The sequence below is a fragment of the Podarcis raffonei genome, chromosome 9 (genome assembly GCF_027172205.1).
Source record: "Podarcis raffonei isolate rPodRaf1 chromosome 9, rPodRaf1.pri, whole genome shotgun sequence".
In the NCBI taxonomy this organism is placed as follows: domain Eukaryota; kingdom Metazoa; phylum Chordata; class Lepidosauria; order Squamata; family Lacertidae; genus Podarcis; species Podarcis raffonei.
In genome coordinates, this window is record NC_070610.1 from 51,343,043 (window position 1) to 51,367,568 (window position 24,526).

At 43.0% G+C, this 24,526-nt stretch overlaps 1 long non-coding RNA gene across 1 annotated transcript in view; it reads right to left on the reverse strand.

The window, feature by feature from the left end:
- LOC128421134 (uncharacterized) overlaps positions 1-24,526 on the reverse strand; it is a 138,528-nt gene that overhangs the window by 48,158 nt on the left and 65,844 nt on the right. The window lies entirely within an intron of this gene.

Sequence of the window (24,526 nt, forward strand, 5' to 3'; positions counted from 1 at the left end):
CAATCAAGCAATCAATCAATTTCCTGATTTCTAAATCGTGTGCTCTTCCATAAAACAGCAGCTTGATGCTTAATGCTAATGCATACATTTCTTCTGTTGTTTCATTTCTGCACAAGCACTGGCTGACAAATCCTGGCAGCTTTGGGTAGAACAAAAATATGCTTCCCATGATATGATGAGTAATGACACAAATTACTGTAAGCTTGGCTGTGCAAGTAGCTTATGGTCCATAGCAAGGGACATTAGACAGAATAAAAGGTTGTTCTAATTACAGCTGACCTTCACAATTACTTTTGCATTCCTCCTGCAGTCATCTCTCCACGTTTGTGCCATTCAAACGCAGTCTTTGGACAAATGCATAAAGTTAACACATTCTCCTCTTTCCTGTTTCTTTTCAAGACATGCTCCCACCGTGACACCTGTGAAATATCACTTGACTAATAGGGATTAGAATGAGTGGCATGTGCAGAGAGATGGCATTTATTTAGTGTTTCAGGGGAGAGAGAAAACATATTTATGACATTTCAGGGCTGTCAAGTTGTTCAGAGAGCAAGCTGATAGTGTTATCTTGTCCTTCATTTCAGTTTCTCCTTTATGGTTTGTTGCCTTCCATTGTTTCAAGTTAGAATTCACTCTGGTGGAGTCAGATATTGTTGTCCCCCCACCCCAATACTACATTACACACTGCACTTGCTATTATAGCTTCCTCCTTTACAATAATTGGAATACAAATATTAGCAATAATTGACATGGTTGCCATATTCGTCCACTGTTCTTTTACACACTGCTAGGTTACCTTCTTACCAGAGTAGGCCACAACAGCAGCACTATTACTTTAAAAGAGAAGGATTTAAAAGAGGAAGAAGTGGGTCCCCAAATACATTTTCAGATTCTACTGTGTTAAGTGATTTTCTCTGCTCCTCAAGCTAGGTTGGTCCACTACAATTCAGAGTAATCATCTGTTTTCTTCATTAGAATGCCCTGTGGCAGTCATTTCCTAGAAGTAATTTCAGATGCATTAGAATAGGATGAGTCAGGTTCCCAAATGCAAGGGGGAGCAGCATGATCAATAATGAGCATTTGTCTCATCCACGAGGTGCTAAAGATGAAAATTCAACAAGGGAGACAATTTTAAGAAGAAGGAAAGAAGGCTGCAGTTTCAAGACAAAAACAGATGTCCATTGGAATCATGGTAGAGAAAAATGCTTGTAGCAATCCTAGCACATGGTAAAGGTAAAGGTAAAGGTAAATAAAGGTAAAGGTAAAGGTACCCCTGACCGTCAGGTCCAGTTGCAGATGACTCTGGGGTTGCGGCGCTCATCTCGCTCTATAGGCCGAGGGAGCCGGCGTTTGTCCGCAGACAGCTTCTGGGTAATGTGGCCAGCATGACTAAGCTGCTTCTGGTGAACCAGAGCAGCGCACGGAAACACCATTTACCTTCCCGCCAATGCGGTACCTGTTTATCTACTTGCACTTTGACGTGCTTTCAATCTGCTAGGTTGGCAGGGACTGAGCAACGGGAGCTCACCCCGTCGCGGGGATTCCCAGAGTGGTTTAACCATCAGTACCTCTTCCCTGGGAACTAGGGAAACTGCAACTCTGGGATGGGAATAGGGGTGTCCAAACAAAAGTTCCCAGGATTCTTTGGGAGAAGCCATGACTATTAAAGTGGCATCACAGCGTTTCAAATGTTTCGTGTGGCTGTAGCGTATGTGCTGCACTCAGGTGAAGTGAGCACACTGTCTCATCTCCACCAGGGAACTAAAACACAACTGCCAGTTAACTTCTCACATGGAAAAGAAGACACCATCACCCTTTGCCCTTGGGCAGCAAAATGTCCTCGGCCACCCCTGTCTTTCTCCATCAGCTCTGGCTCTGGCCTTTCACACTGCCACAGCTCCCGGTGACTGATGCCTAGCTCCCCTCCAACTGCTGCAAATGGCTCAGCTCTGACTAAGCTAGCAGTTGTAAGGTGGCCACAATCGGGGGGGGGGGTGCAGCTCAGTTAGAGAGAACTCACCTAAAAGAGCACCCGTTCTTTTATAGCTGCTTTTTCCAAAGAATACGACGGACCTCAATGCTCTTTTCACATCCCATGTCAGATTTTAACATGGCCTGCTTGACTACTGCTACAATTCAATAGATTCTCGAGTGCATACCATGCACAAGGCACAGACCACTTCCTTTGTACTGAATTTGACCACGCGGTATCCCTTTCCCCCCACCATGACCGCAGCACACGTTTTAGTCTTCTCCACATATCAAAACCCACCCTTAATACAGAAGGATATAATAAAGCCCAACTATGTATTGTTTTGAATGAGCCTTTTGGTTGCTGTTTTTTTTCCCCCAGGTAGGATATTATTTAGCTCCTGATCAGTGCAGCATGAATTCCTTTCTCACCACACCCAAGGTCATTTTAATGAAAATTCCAAAGCCCATGCCAAGAGGATAGAATTGCTCTTAATCCTTTAGCAGCGTGTCATTTGATCCCCAGGCCCACTGGAGTTGTAATTGTGTGTCTGCAGAGCACAGCAAGTCAAAGCAGAAGGAGATAAATGGCTACGGAGACAAGAGAGCATTTACCTTTCTTTCCAAATATTCCTAGGCCTAGGCAGTGAGTGGGCGTGAGAGTGAGTGAGTGTATGCGTTTGTGTTTGTTTGCAGCAAAAACTGGAGACCCTCCTGCAGAAATGGAACTGGCTTCCACTCACATATGGGGTATCTGGGCCAGGCTTTTCCTTTATTCAGAATAACTAATTCGGACTGTCAGCATGGAGAAACCATTTTTTTAAGAGTCTCATCTGCTGAGAAATCTAAGCAATTGTTAACTGTGCCATGCAAGTCGGAAATATGATAGTAGCAGAAATATAATAAATAAACAAGGTCTTCCACAGAACATGGCATCTGCTAGAGCAAGCAAAGTCATAGAATCGTAATGTCCACATTACCAAACATCTTTTATCCTAACGTGAATTTTAATGCCTCATGGTATGTTTGTTTTGACTTGCAAACTATATTTGGAGAGGCAAAAAATCTGAAGGATAGTTGTGTTCTAATCAACACATTAGACCAAGAGGTACAGATCATAGAAATTGAATTCTTCAATGTATCTCTGACTATTACATACGTTCCAACATTTCTCCAATGAAAATAGGGACGTCCCATTCCATAATGATAATCTTACTATTTATATCCCTTACATCTTACTGGGTTGCCCTAGCCACTCCGGGCTGCTTCCAACATATATAAAAAACATAATAAAACAGGATTGCCTTCAGACGGTTCAGGGGTCAGATAACTCCATACTCTCAAACATTTTTCCAGTGAAAACGGGGACACCCTAAGGAAAAGTGGGACATCCCAGGATCAAATCAGAAACCGGGACAGCTTCTCTAAATCAGGGAAATAGGGACACTTGGAGGGTCTGCTATTGCATTCAACTAAGACTGTCCTCTGGCCTATTTTTCCCATGCTACACTACTACACATACTAAGAATTAAGGGACCTGTAATGTATGTCCCCTTTCATTCTTAGAGTGGCCTCACTAGCACACTCAGTAAAAACATTGCTCACTGCTGACAAATGCAGAGAAATCCATAGATGCACATCTGCACAGGAGGTCCCAAGTTCCCCAGCTGACATGTCAGTAAAAGAAGCCTCTTAGGAAAATGAGTACAATGTGAAGTGAGAGAGAGAGGCCAGGTGTCCTGGAAATGCTTCATGCTGTTGCCATTCCCGGTTAATAGACCTTAAGGACAGGCAATTGCACAGGAAAGTGGCTGTCATATGCAGTAATTTAAAACATTCATAATTCTTCAGGTTTATTTTTAGGATCCAATTAATTTGACAGAGACTTGGCAAGACAACTTGTCTGAATTACTTGTAATTAGAACTGACTGAAAATGGACTTTTAAAAAAAACTAAAGATGTGTGTCATGGGTTATCCTAACGGCAGCACAATAGAACTGGCTGATAGATTGCTGTTTTGTTTGCCAAGTGGCAGCACCGTCAACATTGATGTAATTCCTATGGTAGGGCAGTCTAAAGCAGGCTTCCTCAACCTCGGCCCTCCAGATGTTTTGAGACTACAATTCCCATTATCATCCCTGACCACTGGTCCTGCTAGCTAGAGATCATGGGAGTTGTAAGCCAAAAACATCTGGAGGGCCAAGGTTGTGGAAGTCTGGTCTAAAGCATACAAACGACTGGTTCAGCATGTCCGGATCCCACAGTGATCTGAGCTGGACATGTGCAGAGGTCCTACTGAATGGAAGATTGTTTGAGTGCAATGGAGTCCCACAAGGTCAGAGTCTTCAAGTGTCATGCCATCTTGAATTCAACAGAATGACACACAGCTGGTTTTTGCAATGTGCGTGGCCCTCTTCCATTCCCGCCAGTCAGTTTAATTAATGACAGGCGGGACTGCTTGACTTTTTGGGGAGGGGGTACAATGGTAGAAGAGAATGATTTGAGGCTCTCTTCAGAATTTTCCTTTCCAGAACCTTGCAGAAGCGTTCTTCTTCTTCTTCTTCTTTATATTTATTTATATGCTGCCTTTTTCCCTAACAGGAACCCAAACCTCTTTATTCAGGCTGCATTTAAGATTTAGAGTGAAGCTGGTTAGGCTGGGGTATTGACTGGCTTCTGCTTTTTGCCCCTTCACTAGATGTTAATGCAGTCTTATCAGGTAGGTGCATTAACCTATTAACCCAATACACACAAAACTGAATCCAAATTTATCCCTCCATTAGCATAAAAATATTAGCTATTATAGCAGTGCCTGAATTCTTGTGGAAGGGTTGGAGAACAGCACTGGTGGTTATTCTCCTTCCGGCCCATTGACTTCTTTCAGGAGGATTTAAGCCTGAATAACTTTCCCTGAAACAGGACTTTGAATGCCGCAAATGAAAGCACACATGGTCGAATAAGAAACTAAGCAGAGCCCTGCTGGATCCGATCAGGAGGTCCATGTAGTCTAGTATCCTGTCCTCACAGTGACCACACAGTTGCCTATGGAAAGCCCCAAAGTGGAACATGTGTGCAGTAGTCCTTGCCGGCTCAGCACCCCCAGGAACTGGTGTTCAGAGACAAACTGCCTCTGAAGAGTTCCCGTTTGCTTGTGAGAGCATTTGCTATGGTTGTTAATTTTTCTCAGCAGAAGGTACTATTTGGGGTGTGTGAAGTTTCCTCTGAAAGAGAAAGTCCCCTGATTCCAGCCCCTACCCCCAATTTCAAACACAGCAGTCCACTTTTCTTTCCCTGCTCCCCTTCCAGAATGATCCTTACTAATGCAACCCTAGCCACGTCGACTCAAAAGTCAATCCCTCTGAGTTCAGTGGGAATTACTTCCAGGTAACAAGGTCTAGGTTTGCCGCCGAAATTTGCCTTAAACCACGCCTCCTTGTTTCCGAACACCAGGATTGGGTTTCAGCCTTTGATCGCGAACTGTTAAGAAGACTGTGTGCTCCTCAGGATGGAAATGACTAGGTTCTTCCCCATCCACAGCAGTCTCCCAACTGCAGCAGGCAGCCAACCCCACACAGGGGGGAAGCGGGGAGGGGGTTTAGACAAGAAAGAAAATGAGAAAAGAGGGGGAAATGAACATTTAAAGGAAAAGGGGAGTAGCCTTGAGGGGAAGGAAGAACAAAACCCAGCTGGATTATGCAGGCCAGCCATCTGCACGGCTGAAGGGTTTACAAAAGCAGCCCGGGCGGAGACGGAGGCTGGAATGGGAGCGCTTCCACTGTTCTTGAATCAATTACTTTCCATTCATAGGCTTGCTGTATAGAGAGGATTCAAAATGGCTCTTTGGGAATCTTTGCCAATTGTGCAGTCTGCTTTCTCGGCTGCCTTACCCTTCCTCCTTGCACCTAACTCCCCCCTCCCCATTTTCTGAGCACAAGGATGTAAGTATTTATCAGTCCTGTATCCCTGCCAGCATGCCCTGAAATGATTCAAAGGGTCCTGGCACTGAATCACAAGGGTTTGTGTTGCTAATAAATACAGCTGGCCCCCTCCATTGTTGATTAATTTTGACGGAAATCTAAACACCAAACAACAAACGCTCCTCTGAACGGCTTCGGTGCCCATTAGTTTGATGTGTTTATTAGACAGGCCTGTGCTCTTTCAAGTTTATTAACAACAGATTAAGGAAATGGCAAACAAATCTACAGTTTTGCTTCTTCTTCTTTCTTGAAAAATGCAATAGCGGAGGTACCATTCACTAATGCTTTTAGGGTTTGATGGTAAGTCAAAACAAACTTTTAACAAATGCCGCATTCAAATTGCAGTTTGTGATGCAAAGAAGCAGCAATTAATGTCAGGGCTTAATTTGAGCTGGGAAACGTCTCTACGACTCAGACACAAAGTCTTCAGTGTTCAAACTGTGAATTCTTCCCACTTTCTCCTCCCCAGCCACACAGGGAATTATTGCAATTATCTAGATATGGGAATAAATATGAAACCTCATATTGTAAATTGGTTTAGCAGATATCAGCTGTTGTAAGAATGTAAGAAGCACCCTGCAGGATCAGACCAAAATAACGTGGCTTGGCTTGAACACTAGCATGCCATGCCCTCCAACATGTCACAATGGAAAACCAGGGTGCGCATCTTCAGGGACGTGCTCCTGAGCAAGTCACATGACCCATGTGATGCGAGATTGCGTGCCCGAAAATGGGATGTCCTTATTTAATTGGGGCAGCTGAAGGGTATGACTTGGGGCAGGACAGGAGAGGGGGGTTCCAGCTCTGCCTCAGACAAGCAAAATGTCTTAGGCCAGCCCTTTTGAAGGACTCATCTAAATGCCACCTTGAGTTCCACAACAGAATGAAGGGATATAAACCACCACTCATTGTTTGCAAATCTTTTGCACATCTAGCCACTACCTATCTTTTATTTGGGGATCAGTGCGTCTTGTGCATGCATGTGTCCACACAATGTCGTCGGCATCAAAATCAGTGTAAGGTGATTAAAGAGCTTAACAAATTATCATAAATGCCAGCCTATTATTTTCCCCTGTTTAATCTGGATCTATCCTTTCCACCGAGAAGCAAAATAAGCAAACAAAACCAAGTGGCCAGTTCTCCAGTGGTGATATCTGAAGGACTCGGTTGCAATATTCAGCCCCCATCTGGAATGGGAATGGGGGATAGATCTGGTTTCCAAGTTCCTGAAATGATAAAGCCAACAGCTACCCTGCAAAAGTTGCATGACTCTGAATTTCGTGATTTTCCAAACCACAAATAATAATATAAAAAATGAGTGTATAAGGCGAAATGGTGCATTAAAACACATATATTAAATTGCTTGCAAAAATGTGTAGAATATATATATATTGCAATGCACTCTGTGTATTGGGCCTGGTTCAGAGACTCCAGCTGATTCAAAATGCTGCAACTAGACCATTGATGGAGACCCAGCACATAATGCAATTGTTCAAAAGCTTCTACGGGCTGCCCCTGTGCTACTGAGCTAGGCCCAATGTTCTTTGTATTAATTTACAAGGCCCTTAACAACTTGGGTCCAAGATACCACAGGGATCACCTGATCCCTTATATCCCTGCTCTATTGCTGAGGTCTTTGTGGAAGTCGCTATTTGTAGTCACCCATGGCAAAGGATTCACAGTTAATAGACACTAGAATCCCTGTGTTCAGTTTTGTGGGGTCAATTTTGTGGAACTCTCAGTTGAGGTCAGACAGCTCCCTCTCTCTTGAACAACAAGCATCTACTGAAGACTTTTTATTATTTCAGGAGGCATTTTAATTGAATTCTGATTTTATCGTTTTAACTCATTTTAGTCTTATTGTAAATATTTCCAAAAAATGTCCCCACATTTCTTTACACATATAGTGGTACCTTGGTTTACGAACTTAATCTGTTCCGGAAGTCCATTCCTAAATCAAAGCATGCTTTCCCTAATAAGGCCTCCCGCTGCCAGTGCCTTTCCACCGTTTGGCTTCCGTTTGTAGACTGAGGTAAAGTTCTCTAACTGGAACACTACTTCCAGTTTTGCGGAGTTCATAGACCGAATAGTTCGTCAACAGGGCTGTTCTTAAACCAAGGTACCACTGTATTTTGGGGTTTTTTACCAAGATGTATTTTAGGATTTTACCATTTTATGATGCTATAGTTTTATGATGTTTTCATTATTTTATTGTACACTACCTTGATGTTTTTATGGGTTGGGGATTTATAAATATTCTTATAAATACATAAAATTTCCATACTGCTCAATAATAATAATAATAAAACTCTAAGTGGTTGACATTTATACCCATTTATGTTACACCTCAAGCTAGTTCTGATAATCAGTGCATGAATAAATCCTACCTATTATGTCTTCCCAGGAGGAAAATTACTGAGGCACAGGTTCATAACACCTGGCATCATTTATACTGCAAAGGAAGAAAGATTTCTAGTGAGAGAGAAAAAATCATTTCTGGCCCTTAATAGGCCATAGTTTGGGGAGGGGGGAGTCATAACACGTCCTTCTGCATAAGGCAATGGAAGCCTGCCTATTTTTAACAACAGAATCAGAATTCAAGATACTGTATTGGATGGGCTTCTGTCAGATTTTCCTGCCGATGGAAAGACTATGCTCACTGCTATGCAAGCTACTCTCTGAGAGTTGCTGGTTGAAGCCAGATGAGAGTCTAGATCCTTGGCTGGCTGGCTGGCTGGCATGCTTAGCAGTTCATTCAGGGAGGGGAAGGTGCTGGCTGGCATCAACTTTGCAGATGTTTGCTTCCTGCTCCAAAAAACGAAGCAAACCTGTATGTGTGTAGGCACTGCCAGCTATTATGCTCTGTACCGAAGATGCAACTGTGGAACTTAGTAGGCGTTCATGAAACTTTGAGAGGCTCTATTCCTTCTTAGGAAGGAGGCCCTGAAGGGCAGGAATGGGCAATTGCTTCTGTGTGAAGCCTCAAGACTGCCTGTTCAATGTGTCTAAGAGGATGCTGGTTGAGATCTTGGAGGGTAGGATGGTTGTATAGCCCCACTAAGATCTCAACCAGCATCCGCCTAAACAGTTTAACAGGTGCTGTTGTAAAGTGGAAATTCTGTATGTATAGGGTCTGCAGGAACATGCACCCACCACTGTCCCTTTATCCCCATCACTCTCTCTCACGGGCAACTGTTTGGAGTGGGTCACCTGAGTCTGCTCATGTAAGTTCCGCAGACAATGTAGAATCTTGGTTTCCAGGGTTCTACATTGTGAGGAAGATTACACAAATACAGAAGGCTTATTTGCTTCGGACAGTTTCCCTTGAGCTCATGGAAGGTGATGGGGGAAAGGAGAGCTATTATTAATAATAATAAAATATATTTACCACTTTTCATCCAAGGATAACAGGGCGGTTTACAGTATAAACACACAAAAATACATAACAAAATAGCTTATCCTGCAAGGGACTTCAAGTATGTAGCCTAGTTTTGCAATGCAAATATAGGGTATCTTGATTTCTTTGCTTTTGGTCCCAAGTAAAAGGACGTCATACACAAAGATCCCTTTGGTCGTAGCCCAGAGTTGGAAGGAAGATAAAATCCCTACAAGAGAAGAATGGATAATAAAGCTGATGGACTATGCTGAGATAGCTAAATGACCGGAAAAGTCAGAAACCAGAATGATAAAAACTTCAAGGATTGGGGAAAATTTGTAACTTGTCTGAGAGAACACTGTAAACAGTTAAAAACACTAGCAGGGTTACAATAACACTTGCAATGTGAAAAGTACTATGGATAAAAATAGAGTTTTATAGTAATATAGAGGACAATATAGGATGCAGTGAAAAGCGATTGAATGCGGACTCCACGGAGGGGAGGAAGGAAGTCGAAGAATTCTATATTCATGATCGTATGTTGTATGTGAATGTAAGGTTAAATTGTAAAACCAAATAAAAAAAATTATATATCACATATATATTTTGGTGAGGTAGTGTATTCAGACTTTACAGATCCATTTTGCAGGTTCATCAGTTATATGTCCAAAGTGTTCCAATGAGGCCTTGGTTTTGTCGAGGTTTGAACACAGGTCTCTCACTGCACCACAGCAACTTACTGTAATACGTATACGAATCTGCCAACAGAAAAACCAAATTCCACTTCCCAACCAATAGCATTTATATAACCAGTCAAGTGTCAGACCATGCAGTTAAAACCCCAACAGAGGGAAAGATGTGTGAGTGCATGTGCACAAATGCAGAAGCATGCGGGCATGTGGAAGAGATATCTATAAAATGGCAACTTTGGGAAGCGCTTCTTTTCCATCTTAGAAGCTGCCATCTTTCCTTCAAAGATTTTCTTGGCACCCTTAAAGTTGTAAAGCAAATACACAGCTCCATCCAAGATCAAATACAATTTAGTAAGATGCACTCTAGCTAACTGTTCCAGTTTGGGCAACCAACACATTGCAGAAGTATTGAATTTTTGCCTTGCACCTCAGCAATACAATATAAATCACAAAAATATGCTAATCCCATGTAAATTTGACTTTCAAAAAGCAGTCTTGTCCTTGTTTGCCATTTGGCAAGAAACTGAATACACACAGATTGTAAAACTTTCTGAAACTAATACCACTTCTAAGAAAGAAGATACAATGCCCATATGTAACTGCATTTACAATGGCATAATTGGATGGTTGGGAGTATTTTGGTTTTGATAAAAGTTTCAGGAGCCAGCATGGAACAAACTGAGATCAAGTGTAGTCTGCTCCATCATATGTGTATTTAAACAAAGGGTGGCTAAGCTGTGACCCTCTAGATGTTGTCAGACTCTAACTCCCATCAGTCCCAGCAAGGATGGTCAATGGTCAGGGATAATAGGATTTGTAGTCCAACAATGTTGAGCATGTCAGAGGTTAGCCATTTCTGATTTAAGCTAACAGCCCCTGGCCTCTGTTTAGTGAGCTACTTGAGACATGCTCTTTCATATAACTAGTGAAACTTTTTACTTTGTGCCATGCAGCAAACTGATTATGAAACTCCCACAAATTTCAAAAATGCAACATGGAATCTGAGAAATACATATTCATGGGCAAGTGGAACTAACTACGCAGTGGCTCATATACTGGTGCCTTGAAAAGTTCTTCAGATCCACTAAAGGTCCATGTAAACCAGTGTGGTATAGTGGTTAGAATGTTGGTCTAGAGCAGATCCAGATTCTAATCTCCACTTAGCCACAAAGCTTTCTGTGTAATTTTGGGCCAATCACAGACTCTCAGCCTCGCTACTTAACTAGGTTGTACTGAGGATAAAATGAGAAAGAAAAATATGTTCTTTGCCTTGATTCTTATAGGAACGGCAGGTGGCAATAACAACAACTGGCAAATCATTTTTAAATGCTTCATAGTTCACAATTTCAACTACAACCAAAGTCTGCATGAGAGCTATGATATGAAATAAGGGGCATTTTTAATCTTCTCCTTCAAAACTTCCAAGACTTCAGCTGGGAAGATTCACATGTAACTGCCTAGCATGTTAGCGAAATGATCCAAACACTAAGAGCCTCATATTGTCTTTAACGGGCTCTGAAACAAGTCATAATCAGGTACAAATTTGCACACCTGACTGTCGAGGGCTTTGCTCAAGATTTAGATTGGAATCACAAAGAGCAAAATTGCTATTTTCTATTCCAGACCTGCAATTATAAGCCATTAGGAGCTTGTGTCTTGACAAGCTATGGGTGCACTGCCTGGCCTCTCCATTGCCATAACTTAGATGCAGCCACTAAAAACTTGGGGGGAGGGGAGTGGAGACTCAGCAGAAAATAAGAGACAAAAATTAAAGTAAGTTTTTAAATGGAAAGGAAGAAAGAGAATAACAAAAAGAAAGGGGACAATCAAATTAGGAAAGCAAATTAGCAGAATAGAAATAAATACAGTAAGTAAATGAAGAAACATAGTAAATTGCCTTAGTCAGGTCATTGGTCCATTTATTTCAACATTGTTGGCACTGTCTGGCACCAGGACTCTAGGATTTCAGAGAGGAGATTCTTCCCAGCGCTAACTGGAGAAGCCAGGGAATGAATGTGTTCTACCACTGAGCTGATCAGTCTCCACACCTTTCATAATTTCCTCATCCATTCCCACATCCCCATGAATCAACAAGATTTCACCCTCCCATGGATCTAATGCAATTTAGAGATGGCCAGCAGGTGTCACCTGTGAGATCAAAAAGTACGCAGCTTGCAACGGTCTCTTTCTTGGCAAGAGATGCTGTTTATAGTGCAACAGAATAAAATGTGAAGGTTAATGAAGGCTGAAATTGTGGTTCAGCCCAAAAGCATGAATGAATCAGAATTCATCTATGAAGGCCACACTCATAATAGGAAAAACCTCTTGCATATAAAAGCAACCCAGCAATGAAAGGAGCCTGACTAGGGAGAAATCTGTTTGCTGTGGAGGTTGGCAGGTATCTGTGAAGCAAGGAGGCTTAAGTTCCACAATATCCAGTCAGGGCAAGGTGTGAATGTAGGGAGCCAGGTGGACTCTCTGCTGTCAGCATCAAACATAGCACCAACGTTTTGGAGCAGGGGTGAAGGTAGGCTTTATTTTACCTGGGTCAAAGACCCAGTTTGGCACTCCACCAGTTTTGCACACACATAGACTGGGAGCCTCAATGGCACCCCTCAAAAGGATTCACCCAGGGCAAAAAAAAACCCAGCTAGCCCTCCCGTAGCTATGGCTCTGCCTTGAAGCCAAGTACCTTCCCCTGGGGGCCCAGCTGCACCCCTATCTAAATAAGAATAACCTAATTTCAGTTCCTGACACTTTGATAATATCTAGGTTGGGCTACTGCAATGCATTATATGTTGGGCTGCCTATGAAGACGATTCAGAAACTCCTGCTGGTGCAAAAATCAGCAGCCAGATTGCTGACCAGAACAGGGCAGTCAGACTGTAGAACACCATGACTGCAATGGTTACCAATTAGTTGCTGGGCTCAATGCAAAGTGCTGGTTTTGGCCTATAAAGCCGTATGTGGCTCAGGACCGCAGGACAACATAGGAGGGCCTATCCACACATGAACCAACCTGGACCCTGTGATCATCATCTGAAACCCTTCTTTGTGTGTCACCACCAATGGGAGGTTTGGAGGGTGGTAACCTGAGAAGAGGCCTTTTCAGTGGTGACCCCCAATTGTGGAATGTTCTCCTCAGGGAGGCACGCCTGGCACCACCTTCATCTATTTTGAGATGTCAGGCAAATACTTTTTTGTCCTGGGCTTTTGGTTCTTAATTTGAGGAGTGGCACTGTGGTCTCTTTTAGTGGTGTAGATTCTGTCAGGCTGTGTTTTTAAGTTTCTATTGATTGGCTTTAACATAAGACGCTTGAGAAAGGAGATTCCGACTAAACATCAGGAAGAATTTTCTCACATTAAGAGCTGTTCGACAGTGGAACAGTCTCCCTTGGAAGGTTGTGGACTCTCCTTCCTCGGAGGTTTTTAAGCAGACATTGGATGGCCATCTGTCATGGATGCTGTAGCTGAGATTCCTGCATTGCAGAGGGTTGGACTAGATGACTCTTGGGGTCCCAACTCTACAATTATATGATTCTATGAGGTTACTCAGTGAGAAAAGTGACTAAATCATCATCATCATAATAAGAGGAGGAGGAGGAGGAGAAGCTGTTGTTGGTTACTTGCAATATACCGTATTTTTCACTCTATAACACGCACCAGACCATAACACGCACGTAGTTTTTAGAGGAGGAAAACAAGAAAAAAAATATTCGAAACGAAATAGTGGATATATGATTTTTGTGGTTCATGCTGTGGCCACAGACATGTGATCTGACAGTGAGTTTGGAGTAGCCCAATGCAAAAATCCTGAGGATCCATGTGGATCCATGCTTTGTAACCACGGAGGAGGGAAGGAAGGGGAACCATGGATCCTCTCACGACTGCAGCAGATCCCCCCGCCACCCGCAGGCATTCGCTCCATAACACGCACAGACATTTCCCCTTACTTTCTAGGAGGAAAAAAGTGAGTGTTATGGTGCAAAAAATACGGTATATCACGAGTGGGTGGCATTTTGAGTCTGTTGTCTACCTTGGGTACCCACCTCAAGAATGCTGTGATAGTTTGGTGCACCATCCTTCTCACATGCTATGTGAGAAGTTCATGTGGGACACAGATCAGGAGGAAGTTGCTTGGGTGGTCTGAAGAGCAGCCAGAGTGGTCAGTCTTGCAGAGACAATCTAACTGAGTTGGATGGACCTGTTTGGACTGACTCCATATCAGGCAGCTTCCTGGGGCACAACATTACACCTTGAGCCCCACAACAGTGTCTAACAATGTGGGAAGTGTCACATTCAAACCAGACCCAAGTCGTCTGCCCAGCCTTAGATCAGCAGCTTTTACAGTGTGTCTGGCAAGCAAGAATTAACAAGCCCTTCTCTTCCCCCCCCCTCCCATGACCATATGCTCCTGCAGGCTCTTCCTGCATTGCAGGGGGCCTCAACAGCAGCCACTTGATAATGTCACTGCCAGCAATCAGGCAGCGAGGCCTAATTGGCCAGCTGGGTGAGGGAAAAAGGTGAAGCCGGTGTGCTTAATAGGCAGAGTGTCTCTGGTTCCCTGGAAAGCTGGGGAAATATAAAGAGACGCAGAGAGGAAGCAGGCTTTCCCTTGTGGGCTCTGGCAGTGTCTATAATCTTTCCCTATCATCTGCCTCCTTCCTTGGAACCTGAGACATACAGAGGAAGAAAAAACATTTCAGTCCTGCAGCCCAACTTCCATGGCTACCGAAAGCTTCTTCTGACATTTTCTTCGAGACATTCGTTTATTTCCTTGTATTTTTAAATGTGTTTATATACTGCTTAATACTTCAGAATACTTCAGAAATCATTTGTCTAAAAGACAAACAATATATCGCTAAAACAAGAACACTATCTGAAACCCATAAAAAAAAGCAATATAGCAGCATATGAAAGCAAGTAAAACAGAAAATCAGAAGCTTCGGACATTTAAATTGGGTCGAATCCTATAGGGAAAGGCTGAGCAAAAATATAAGCCTTCGTAAGATTTCTGAAGCAACTGAGAGTTGCTGTTTCACATATGGCAGCGGGAAGGGCATTCCACAGTACAAAGGCCCCATCTATGATATTCTGTAGGGTGCAGTGTCATATTAGAAGGATCCACCACAGCTTTCCTAATACACATAAAAAGAAACTGCTTCAACCCCCCCCCTCAGTTTAATTCAAATAAATGTCTTTGAGCATTCTTTCCTACATCTATTTTAGGCAGGACCTTCTGTTGCTTCTGCCTGAATGATTCCTTTAGATACAGAGGAACATTAACCCACTCGCTGGATAAACAGGGAATGTGTCCCAAGTGCTGGCCCAGAAACGGATGCAAAAGTCGACTAAATTAATTCCTCATGGCTAGCCAATAGCAAAAGAGGATCCTCATTTGGCAGGTCAGGTCTGAAGCTAGCAGCGTGTCCGAAAGCAGGAAAAGAAACAGGCATGACCAGCTAGAAACAGAGAAATGAGATGGCATGTGGAACAGCTGGGCTTGGATTGCCAAGGGTCAGCTGGGGTGCCCGGGTGCCTAGGGCTAACCCTGGCATAAGAGGCCGTGGTTTAATTTTGCTTCATCCACTGAAAGAAGACTCTAGACAATACAGGCACAGTTTGCGGCTTTGAGACAATGAATCATACTATTATTTCTCTTTTCAGTATTCTGCATTTTCCTGTAACCTTGCTCTTCCCGGAGGCTGCCGAGACTGCAAAGAGACAACTCATGTTTGAACGGTGGAATATTGAAAAGGTCAGAGCTGCACAGCACAATACTGCCATTCACTGAGCATGTTAGCTACTGAAATTCCATTGCTTCGTCCTTATGACAAAGGCCACAGAACACAACAGGAAGCAAACCAACATAATTGCATGCTTTCAAGAGCAGCCAGAGAGGCTGTGATTTGCATCATAAATCATGAAACAGAGAGTGCTACCCAGCAGTTGAAGCACTTCAAGTGTACCTCCTTGAGCCATCACCGCTCTTGCACAATACAGACTTGGCTTTCGCTGCGGAGGGTTCCCTATTCATGTGTGCTCTCGCTCTCTCCACCATCTCGTAGTCCCATTTGCATGAAGCGTGTTTTCTTACACGCTGCCCTTGTATGTCAACCACAATGTCGTCATGAGAATATGATCTTGGTGTAAAAACTTGGGGGAAATTCTTTCTGCCCCAGAAGTTGGAATTTGAGTGGAGCAGGACCATACAACTGTTTGCCGTAAAATACTTGCATCCAGTGTTATTGCTACTCAGAGTACCGTAGTTCCACTGAAATTCATAGACTGACTTACACCCCTGAATTTGAATTCTACAAGTAGAATGGAGACAATCTTTAACAAAGCACAGAATTTTTTTGTCTTTCCCAAACTAACTCTGTATCATATGTGCAGGCAGACCCCTGCAGGGTGTGGGTAAGCCAGGTACCCTTGTCCCAGGCCTCAGAGGGCTAAGCTGGTTGGGGAGCCACACCAGGGACTAGCTGTCTTTTAGTTTGAATGTATAGCTTTATACTAAGAAGACTCCCACCTGGGCCTCAGACAAGTTCATATTGGCATATGTGAAGGTGGTAGAATCATAGGCACGGTTGTGAACCACCCTGACATCTGTGGGATAGGGCAATGTACAAATTTTATTACTTATTATTATTATACTGTGCTTACAATGTTACAATGCAATACAGGATCGGATGCCTGTCAGACCAAGATGTGACGCACCCTCAGCTCAGAGCTACCAATGTAAGCAAATGTGATCTGGTAAAAGAAATAACTTTTTTGTTATCTGATACAGATTTTGCCATATTAAAGTATGTATTATGCTTCATTGACTATGCAAAAGCCTTTGGCTGTGTCGACCACAGCAAACTATGGCAAGTTCTTGAAGAAATGGGAATGCCTGATCTCCTCATCTGTCTCCTGAGAAATCTCTATGTGGGACAAGAAGCTACAGTTAGACCTGGATATGTTCTGGATTGGTTCAAAATTGGAAAGGAGTACAACAAGGCTGTATCTTGTCTCCCTGCTTATTTAACTTATATACAGAATTCATCATGTGAAAGGCTGGGCTGGATGAATCCCAAGCCGGAATTAAGATTGCCGGAAGAAATATCAACAACCCATAGAAATACCAGCATGAGTCTGACCAAACTGCGTGAGGCAGTGGAAGGCAGGAGTGCCTGGCGTGCTCTGGTCCATGGGGTCACGAAGAGTCGGACACAACTAAACAACTAAACAACAACAAATTATGTTCCTAAATGTTGATAACAATATATATTTTATGAGTGTGTCATTAAAAAAAAAATCTATTATGGCAAGGGGGCTCATATTGTGGAAGTGGCCCAAGCATCTCTCGACTCCTGAGAGGGCCTGGCCAGAGAGATCCAAAGCTCTCTATGACATCACAGGCTGTGGCATCCAAACAGCTGAGCTGACCACAGCCAAGAAGGGTAAAATGCAAAATCCACTGTGACATTGAGGCCTCAAGTGAACTGAAATGGCTGATCAAGTTTTACTGGCTTCAGGGACTTGTCAAGGGTAAAAATAAGCTAGGCAGGGAAAGCAATTGAGAGGCAATGACGGCTGGATGATACTCATGGTCTGTACAGTGCCAAGACCCCAGCTCGTTTATACATGAACTATTGATGACATATTAAATTACAGGCCTTATACTGGTTCTCAGAAACTTGTATATTAAACAGCTTTAGCAGTAAAGTTCATGCTGCTTCTCAAACAGTTAACTTCTGCTTTGGCAATTATAATTTTCTCAAGTGCTCCTTTTGTGAAGGCTGGTCAACAAGAATAGCTATGATCCATACCTTATACAGTGGTACCTCTAGATATGAACAGGATCCGTTCCAGAGCCCTGTCCGCATCTAGAGGTAAATGTAACTAGCGATGGCACGTCTGCACGCGCACGTGTGCGTCACTTTTCCGCGCATGTATGTGACATCATTTTGAGCATCTGTGCATGCGCAAGCGGCAAAACCTGGAAGTAACGCACTCCGTTACTTCCAGGTTGCCGCAGAGCACAACTCGAATGCGCTCAACCCAAAGCGTATTCAACCCGAGGTATGACTGTATTGATTATTTTAGGTAACATTTGCCACTTGCCAGTGAAAACAGAAGAGTCAGTAAGAGCTTTTGGTCCTCATTAAACAAAATAGAAGAAGCAGGGCATATGAAATAAGGTTTCTGGAAGAAGAGAAGGAGAAGAGAGTGGTCTCGTGCTCAAATTCTACTTACAGGTTTCCCAGAGGCATCTGGTTGGTCTTTGTGAAAACAGGATGCCGAACTGTAGATGGGGCAGTTTTCTGATCCAGGAGCTTTTCTGATGTTCTTAAGATTATGAGTTCTTCTGAATGTTAGTAACAGGATTAAGTCTTGTTCTTGTTCTTGTTGCACATCTGCATCAAGGGAAAAGGCTAGCTCCTTCTGGAGAGGAGCTCTGCAGACCATTTCAGCTATGTGATGCAGTGCACATATAACAGCAAATTGCTTGCTGCAACAAGGTTCCAGCTTTATCTGTGCTTCTCTCAGGAAAACAATATCGTGTACAGATTTGGGGACTGGGTGCCAGCCAGGCATAGAAACCCAAGTGAAAAGAGACAGATTGCCACTGAAATTCTAGAAGAGTGATTTTAAAAGAGATAACTTTTAAAAGGAAGGAAGAGTTTAGATGGGTCATTGTGCACTAGAACACAATCCAGCAGTAAATGCAATGTCCAACTGACCAAAACAGGGGCAAGATTTTAGCTCTTTAAGATCTATAAGATTTTAGCTCTTTGCTTTAAGTTTGTTTAAGATCCTAGGAGAATCACAGCAGCAATGTCTAACTGTGATTAGACAACAACAACACAGAGCAATTATTACTATTTTGTTCATTATTGAGCTGTATATCAATAATGGACCTCATCTGTTCCATTTCCCTGATCCTTTAGAATCCACTTGCTCTCTATGACTAACCAACATAGTTGCAAAATTTATCACCATTACAGCTCATGCCAACAATGATCCCCTTTATCATCTCACTAATTCTCTATTTATTTACAGATCTCCATTCTACCGTTTTTCCTTTGCTGTCAAGCTTCTCATTTCTGCTGCCATCTGTTACTGGCCATACAAGTTCGTAATATATACTTGTACAATATCCTTTTCTTTAAAATGTCATCATCCCCCCCTCCCCCTGTAATTCATACCATGCAAGATTTTTAGATTGTTTAACTCTTGCAAAGCTCTTGAAAGTATAGTTCAGATGGAAGATGCTAAACAAAATAAAGGCATATTGTTTTTACCATTTGGGTGCTTTTCAGAGTTAGTGGATATGCTTAATATTCTTTGCAGCTGCTCTGTTTGGAAGCTGGGGAGGAGTACAGTTAGCGGAAAAGGATTTCTGTGCTTCTTCCAAAAAGCCAGGTTTCATTTCTGACTGCTCTGAATGTGCTGTCATATCACCACAGCAGGAAAATGTGAGGAAAGTAAAGTTCTGAGCTACCAATATCAGGAACTTCGAAGTGTACTTATACAGAATTAAGTTCCAATAAAGAGAACTTCCTTTTTTTTCAATAGAAAAATAGCAATTTATGATAAATTATGACCACAACATGGGGGAAAGAGGTTTTTTTCCAATTGCAAAAACAAAAATTAATGACAGTCATAAGTATGTTTATCTAGGGGTGGGTGCATTCAGACATGGGAAATACTGTGTTCGATTTTCCTGATTGCAAACAGATTTTTTTCTGGAAGTAATTAACCCAGAAATGAGCACTGACCTTCCACTATATTCCGCCAGCTTTCTGGAAGCTGCTTACATATCATGCAGAAACTGAAATATAATGTGGAAATTGACAGTTTGAGAAACGTCAATGAAATGGAATAAACTGCTGTGTGAATGCAGCCTAGAAATGACTAGGGCCACTTCCAAGATGACCTGTTTACTGAGCGCTCATCCTGATTTCTTTGTTCAAATTTTGTGGGAAGGCTATAAAATGCCCACTGCATATAGAGCATTCATTCTGATTAAAAAACTAGGCTGCATCAACAGAAGTATAGTGTCCTGATCAAGGGAAGTCATAGTCTCACTCTATTCTACCTTGGTCAGGCCACACCTGGAGTACTGTGTCCAGTTCTGGGAGCCACAAGTTAAGAAGGATATTGATGAGCTGGAACTTGTGCAGAGGAGGGCAACCAAGATGTTCAAGGGTCTGGAAACCAAGCCTTATGAGGAACAGTTGCAGGAGTTGGGTAGGTTTAACCTGGTAAACATTAGACTGAGAGGAGATGTGATAGCCATCTTCAAATATCTAAAGGCCTGTCACATGGAAGATGGAGCTAGCTTTCTCCTACTCTGGTAGGAACTGGTGGAGGAAGAGGAGTATGGGAGGAGCACACCGCCCCCGGCAATGCGATCCCGGTGGGGCGCCATCGCGGCTCTCCCTCCACCTACGCTGAGCACCACACCCCTGCAGTTGGCGTGCCACGCCCCTGCAGACAGGCACCAGCCCCGCTCCCGCCTGCTCTCCGCCCCCCGGTGCCAGAGCATGAAGCTCTGCCACTGAGGGGAGGACCCAAACCAATGGATTTAAGTTACAAGAAATCAGATTCCAACTAAATACCAGGAAGAACTTTCTGGCAGTAGGAACTGTTTAACAGTGGAATGGTCTCCCTTGGGAGGTTGTGGGATCTCCTTCCTTGGAGGTTTCTAAGCAGAGGTTGGATGGTCACCTGTCATGGATGTTTTAGTTGAGATTCCTGAATTGCCGGGGTTTGGACTAGCTGATCCTCAGGGTCCCTTCCAACAGTTCTTTGATTCTATTATTCAACCTATCACAACTCTGCACATCTTCACTATAACCAAGATGTGTCCCCCTAGATGTACTGCCCGTCCCCTAACAGCTCATACACCTCAAAGTAGTATAGTGCCAAGGGTATTTGATGATGTTGCCTAACCACTGGTGGCAAAAACACTCACCAGAGTTCATAACAGCACTCAGTTATAATGTAAAAATGTTAGTGTTGGGTCATCGTGTGTTTGCATCTCCCAAAGGAGCAGAAGCATTTCACCAGTGCCTGTAAACCCAGAAACCCTTCTAGTGAATATAAAGTGTGTAGTATAGTGGAAGGGCAATCTGAAGCCTGAGCATCCCTTTTCCTAATAACAAGTCTCCATCAGTAATTAGGCAGACAAGTCCTTCCTCTCCAGGCAGCTGGGCTTCTTTGGGCTCCACATTTCTTTGCACAGGATTCATCAAAGTCTAGTGCTGGCACCATTTCTAAGAGTTCTTCCTGTTCCTTGTTCCTCACCTTAATCCTCTGTTTACAACCAAACAAGTGATTGCTCAGGAAAGGACTATCAGAAGATTATATGGCTTCAGGTGAAATAAAAGATTTAGTAGATGCAGATAAGAAGTGAAGATCCTTCTTTCAGCCAGATTTTGTTTCGTTAATGTGAAAGGAAGAAGAAAACACAAACAGAATATATTCACCAATTTCTCACCAGCATTCTCTTGCATTCAGATCTCTTGAACTAGTTTGAGCTTTTTATAATGATCACTGCCATTGGGACTGATCACAGTTTTAACTGACTCTTCCCATACCCTTCTATCTCTGTTTTCTAAGAAAAACATAAACAGGTCCTACTGTTTTGATCCAAGAGGAATTGGGCATGTAGAGAAGGACACCTGTTTGTTGTGCATAGAAAACAAAGCAGTGCACACACATATTCAAATTTCATAATGGCATCATTTAGAACCAATATTTTAGACAGTTGTTGTGATACTCAGACAAGTGGGTGAGATCCACATGTTCATGATTTGGCACATTTTGTAACTAATCACAAATGAACTAGCTGGTTCTGCATTTATTTGAGTTCAGTGTCTCCCTTGCCGCCCACTATAAAAACACTGATATTTCTGGAAGCAATTTCAGTGGGAATTAGCTGGATTCTGATCAATGGGAATCAGCCAAGTGCACTCATTAGGGAAACAGGAATGGGTGTGGAAGTGCCTGAGGCTCACACTGGACTGAGAGCTGTCCTCAGGTGCATCTTATCAAGTTCAGCAGCTACAGTGTGAACCAGGTCTATTGCCACTGCACTGAGCATAGGTGGCTTGCGTGGAGAACCTAGAAGCCCACCAAGAGAAGGGTTCAAATCTTTGTCTCTGGAAATAACATCTCCATGCATACAAATTCCACAACACTGCACACATTTCTCAGTCTGTGATGGGAACCAGCATTTTGCAAGCTGAAAGAGTGGACACCACACTCCCTGATGGGAGTGTGGCGGATGGAGAAATACTTGACAATAAAAATGGCACTGATGAATTTTTGTATACTGTCCAGAAAGAAGGGGACTTTTCCTTGAGACTCTATGATGAGCATATCAGGGGCAGCCCATTCAAACTCAAGGTAATCAGGTCGGCTGATGTCTCCCCCACCACCGAAGGAGTTGAGAGGCGTGTGAAGTCTCCTGGCAGTGACCACGTGACGCAGAAAGCTGTGAAAGGACCAGCTAGTACGTACAGCACTGGCAAAAGGAAAGAGAACCCCATTGAAGATGACCTGATCTTCAGAGTAGGTATGGAGTGCTTTGCCTTCTAAATTATTTGGACTGCAAATAAAAGGAAAATAAAAGGTGTAATAGGAAGCTCACAGCAGACAACAGTGTGAGCTGCTTGCTTGCTTGTGGGGAAATGGGGGAAATGACAATACTGCGGGAGGTGTTGTGGTTGGCTGCAAAGTTACTCAGAATCCTATGCTCTGTAGCATCTGTGGAGGCAGAAAGGAAACAAGTGGGAGCAGACCTCAATGGCTGTCCATTGATTTCCATGGAAATGTTTTAACTTCACCACCTCTTCTAAAGACATAAAGCCCATCATAATGGGAAGTTATGATTGCTTTCAGAAACCATTGGAGGATTCTTCCTAACAGCGGTGCTGGCTTGCCTCCATAACCACGGGTGTCTGGTGCCATATACCATCACTGGGGTGGGTGTGCATGCGCCGACATCATGCCTCCCACTGTCTTTGTGATATATTCCACCTGCATAAGGTGGTTTAGAACAGGGTGACCCAACTTTTCATACCAAGTGGGCCGCAAGAGTACTTTGACGCAGGACCTGCAGACCGCACACTGCCTTATCATGTGGGAGGTTGGGGAACAAGGTCAAAATTTGACCCCAAACCCAGCCCTTGTGCTGCCTTCCCAAAGCTGGGTAAGTGAGGCATTGAGCTTTGGGAAGGCAGGGGCTCTGGCAGGGTCCTAGAACCCTCCCACCTTCTCCCCAAAGCTTGGAAAGCACAAACTAGGCTTAGAGAAGGAGAAGGACCCTGTCAGAAACCCTCAGGCCTCTTTCCCATTGCTGCAGACACCTCTTAACAGGGCAGCTCACAATCTTCATTCTACCTTTAACCTATTAGTGGTTGTAAGTTATGCAAAAGTCCTATACACGCAGAACCATAGCTAATCCATCTTTCAGCTCTTTCATACTAGCTTAAGCCATGTTTATTTCCTTATTTTATGTGAATAAGAAAATGCTGAGGGGGTGGGTGGATAAAGAAACAAAAAATAGCTGCACAATGTTAAGAGACAATGCTTTAGCACAGAATGGCTGAAGACCAGAGCAGGCACAGATCCAGTCGGCATTCAGCAATTATGTTCACATTTTATTTCCAAGGATTATAGTGTGACATAGCTTCAAGCCATTTAGAAAGGCTCCCATTCCCCAAAGCTACAGCTATATTAATATTTGGCATTCCGTATTATTTTTCCTGGTGTTATGGCAACCAAGAATACAGTGTTGACACAGATATCATGTTCCAACAAGCCAAACTGTAGAGTTTGCATCATCGTGTCACATAAAAATGCAGCACAATGCCTGTGTGTGTGTGTGTTTGATATATATCTACACACATACACACACATACACTCCAAAAACAGGTTTCAAGCATATGGCATCAGACATACAAGGACAAGTGGATTCACAAGACCATATTTCTATAGGGGGGTCAAAACAATCTTATGTTATCATGGCCATTTGAAGCCTCAGCTACTTATGCAGGTGGATATAGACAGAACATTCAAACATGTTCTATTTATTATTATTATTATTATTATTATTATATTATTATTATTATTATTATTATTATTATTATTATTATTATACTGCCCTATACGCAGAGGTCTCAGGGTGGTTCACAGAATAAAATCAAAATATAAAACCACAAAATACACAAGGACTCAGTTTTCATTAAAAAGTACACAAGTGCTATGTTTACCTCAAAAAAAAAGTCATTTCTGCAGATCCTGAAACCACCCTGCAATAATGGGTTCTACCTCACAGAATGCAGTTGGCGCTGTGGTCTAAACCACTGAGCCTCTTGGGCTTGCTGATCAGAAGGTCAGAGGTTCGAATCCCTGCAACGGGGTGAGAATCAGAATCAGAATCAGAAGTACTGAGGTGACAGACCTCAGAGAAATAACCTCTCCTGGCACCAACAAAAAATATAGAACCA